Here is a 4,525-nt window from a genome sequence, read left to right as displayed (position 1 = left end):
CAGATCACTGATCAATCCAATGGCTCCGATCCATCGACTGGATGAAATTACCCTCGCCAAGATGAGCATCCGAGGGCGGGGCATCTCAGGGAGGTAGGGAGACATAACCTGAAGAAGCCGCAGAATTCTCTGAGAATAAACCTATGGCGGGGGGTCAAATCCGTGGCCCGCGAGGTCTCTTTTTGTGGCCCGCCACTGTTTCCCCACGTACTCGAACCCGACCATTTCGAATGACAACTTGGAAATTGAATGAGATCGGTGGAATGAATCCCTCCGTAAGACCGATCAGACGAGTTTTCGTCGATCCCCGGAGGGTGGAAAAGCACACTTTTATGGACGATAGGCATATATTTTCCTCTTATACGAAAGTGAATTATTAATGTGGCCCGCGGGCACCCGCGGTGCTTGAATGTGGCCCGCCCAAAATTCAAGTCCGACACCCCATATCTATGGGTTGATTCCGAGGAGAGGCAATTACTTCGTCCTTGGATTGTCCAGGCCTTGGTGAGACCAATCGCTGAGCTCGATCCTCCCATACGAAAGGGAATATCTTGAACAATCTGAAGGGGAATGCAGTCTTGCTTTCTGATAGCCTCGTGGCGAAAACTGTCGAACTCCAATCGAATTTGTTCGCGAGGATCTCGACAGGAATGGGCATGAACGTCATCTACCAGACGGAGACTCAACCGGATGATTGCATTCTCAGACTACACGAGAAATTGTCTCTGAAGTCATCTCGAGAGCTCCTTCCAACATTCAGACGCTATCTCGGTGATGACATGGCCGGGGAATACGGGAAAAAACTCTTCCAACAGCAGTGAACTAATGTTATTATCTTGGAACAAGATATGAGAGATAAAGGACGATGATGGAATCGCGCGGCGTCATCTACTAAAGGGCGCTGCCTCCGAAGAAGGAGTGAAGAACGGGGCAGATGAGTCTCGTCTACGCTTGGCCCTCTCTGTGCCCGGGGCAGAAGACGTCTATCATCCCTTCCAAAAAACGTTCTATGCGTCAAAGCGGCTCAAAAGAGGGTAGGAGCCTTCTCCCTCCGACGTCTCCGTTACGCTCTGATTACTCGCGATCCTTAACAGGTTCAAAATTTTCGCATCCTCCCGCTTCTCAATTCGGGATCCTCGAGATCGGCGGGCATGTTTCGGCGACTTCTAAAGCACTGGTCGTTGATGGATCAAGATCTGCGGTCCGTCTCTCGTGGCGACTCATCGGGAGGATCCGGAGGAAAAAAAATCCAGAGAACAAGTGTTCTCAACGAGTGCTCGCGCACGAGTTTTTCTCCACGAGGCACAATTTTTTCCAGCTCAATATTCCCCAGATATTTCTTTCTCTGAGGGGTAGATGTATGATTCTTATCGAGCAGCGATCGATTCCTCGGTTCAAGCCAATCGAAAGCTCGATTCGATGCACTCTATAAGGAGGCCGACCCGATGAGCGGTTTTCTGGTAGGAGTGAAACCCGCGAGAGTCCTAGCGGATCGGTGATCTAGACTTACCGTGTGATCTCAGATATAAGATCATTTCGTAGATTCATCGTTGTACTATGCTCTGCAGCTCCGCTCAATACCGGAAGGTTCAGCGGCCCTCCGCCCACCATGATCGCCAGCAGCGCTCGGCGCTGTCTATACAGAGCGAGAGCCGAGTATCAGGGAATTCATCGTATTTGCGCGAATGAGCGTCTACGAGAGACCAGCAGAACGGTATCGAAGCTCTGCAGCGGTCCATTCATTCAAACGCTACTTGCTCGGCGGCCTGCTCGTCCGACTCGGCGTGTTTGCCCGGTCCACATAGGAGCAGGCAGATGAATAGGAATGCGTGGCGTACACGTACAAAGTTTCGTGCGTACGAGTCTTGTGTACATACAACAAGATCTCGCTCAGGCTTTCAGCGTTAGGACAAATCGGAGTAGCCGATCCGTGGGGTTTGTCTCTTCCATTAGCTATTATTCCACTCCACGTTCGCGGAAATTCCGGGAAACGAGAAGTGATGGGTCATTTCGCGTATAGCCACTCCGGAGTCCCGTTCTGTTTTCTCCACTACCGACAGAAAACAGTGTCCATGCGTCGCGAATTTAGTCTGGTGAATCTCGCGAAAAGTCGTCCGTTCCGGATCCACCTGTTGTGATCGATGGCCGCGCGACCGCTTGGGATTCAATGCTCTCGCTCCATGATACTTGGACGAGACTCACAAGGCATCACCGACGGGCGAGAATTACAAGAAAACGCTGAATTATGCCGTCGCATTGGCTTCAGGAAGAAAAAATCCTCACACCGCCCGGGCAATGTTGACACTGGAGCCCGATTGGGTTCTGGCAAGGACGACCGCGACGTCGCACGTTCGGTCTGACGCGATCAGCTGTTTCCACGCGATACAGGCTCCGCAGCAGAAAGTAATGATCCCATTCGGATCAGCAGTGCTCGATATGAGGAATCAGAGCGACCGTCCGAACGAACGGCACGGCGTTCAATCCTGAGCGAAATCCGTCGTGCGCAGTCACGCTCGTGCTGTTCTCAATTCCAGGGCATTTATTTGATCTGCTAGTGATCTCGACTGAGCGACTCATTCGATAAACGATGAACTAAAAGGTCGAAGGTCCGCCCGGAACCTGCGTCATTCTAGTTCCTCCCCTTCGCCAATCGTTCTCCCGAGAGAAAACGAATTTCGGAGCAAGCTCAACAACAAAGTACAGCACAAAGTACCCGGAGAGGAACCGGGAGAGAATCTCTCTGTCTCTAGTCTCCACTCTTCTCCGGCTCCGAAGTCTCATCCCGAGGTCCAGCCGAGAATTCGAGTTGGACGAAACAGAAAACGGAATCGCGGCCTCCACGCGGACATCTAGCGCGCGACCGAAGGGGAATCCGCACTCATCGCGCCCATTGATTATCATGATCTCATTGGCGCTCTCATCGATAGTATCTCAAACCATCGCATCTCCGGAAGCGTGACAGTCCACACGGCGGAACACCGACCTTCTGACGGAACACGGAAAGAGGGTCCTGCGGGTGTCTTTTGCAAAACCGACGAAGTAGAGTGACCCACTCGGTCCTCCCTCCCTCCGGCCGGCCAGCCAGACGTCGCTCCAAGACTCTTCAGTCTCCATCCTGCGAGCTTTCCCGTTGCTGCGAAAGTGCGAATGGCCTCGGGTTGCCGGGTGATGATGAGGTCGCCTCGACGGAGCAAGAGAAAACGGCTGGACCCCCGACTTTGGTTGGCGAGCTTCGACCGCTCGCTCCGCCATAGCTGCTCTGGTGTGGCCTTACTTTGCTGTGAATGAGTTCACGTCGTCAATGTGTTTCTTCCGTCCAGAGGAGCCCAAACGGGAAGGAGAAAAGGGGAACGCCTCTCTGAAAGGATGCGACGTGCCCAAAACGTTCAGCACGTTTACGCGTGTCCGCTCCCTTCAAAATTGCGTGCCACTGCAACGGCCGTCGTCATCTGTTTAGGAATCTGGTGACCTCATATCTCTCCCTGCGACGAAAACCTCGTGAATCTTGAGCCTCTAGAATCTCCCATCCGTTCCCTGTTTATGAAGCGGGTGGTTATCACATGTCGTCGGTACGATTCCGGTTAGCGGTTTCAGGATACGTAGGGAGTATCGGCCGTGGAAACTCTGTTAAGATTCCGAAAATTCTGTGGGGCATCCCGCGAAAACGAAGTCAGCTCCCTCCCGAACGGGACTCTGCGGGAGGGTCCGTCGAAACGTGACGGAGTTACCCATTCCTCGGTGGATTCGTCATACGTGACGTTTTGACGTGAAATGTCTTTAATTTCTCTCAGGGGGTAGAATCAATGTACTTCGTCCTCCATGCAACGAAATTTGAGGCACTGTGCGACCCGATAACTCATGTTGTTCAGAACGGATCCAATTGTTGAATGCACCGATTGGAAGGGAATTTACAGAGGTATCTGCCATTCAATTTCCGTGGTTATGCCTGGCGGTTTTGAAGGTTCCCGGGAGCGATTCTGGATGCACCTGGAATACTCCCGGACAGTGTATAACTACAGGATTTCCTCTGAAAATATTGAGTTTTAAGATATATTTACTAAGATTCAGATGGGCTCGGCCGGTGGAATAACACTTATTGGGCTGGACCAGTCGATCAAGAGGGCAATTCCCTGAGATTGATGGAGATCAGATCAAAGTCGCTATGCACGGTATCTGAGATTATTTCGATCTCGAATTCCTACCGAGTCAGTGAGGGGGACTCTCTCAAGGAACAATCAGCATCGCTCCCTTTCGAATGTACGGACAACGTGAGCTCAGCTTTCGCATAAAAGCGATTCACGAACATTTCGCGATCGCGATCGATGATGCTATTGGCGAGGAGCTTTCCATTGAGTCGCTTCGACCCCGATACCCCGATTTTTCAAGCCGCCGATTCAGCGGAGTTCCGGAGCGGCCTCACCAATAAACATTGAACATCTCGAATGCTCCGATATAATCGCTCCCGCTCGAATGGATACAAATCCAAGTCCGGATCATGGGCGTCTCCGACCTCTGGAGGCATCCT

Source organism: Galendromus occidentalis, unplaced genomic scaffold, assembly GCF_000255335.2.
Source record: "Galendromus occidentalis unplaced genomic scaffold, Mocc_1.1 scf7180000077501, whole genome shotgun sequence".
Lineage (NCBI taxonomy): Eukaryota > Metazoa > Arthropoda > Arachnida > Mesostigmata > Phytoseiidae > Galendromus > Galendromus occidentalis.
Note: the sequence above shows the minus strand (reverse complement) of the source record.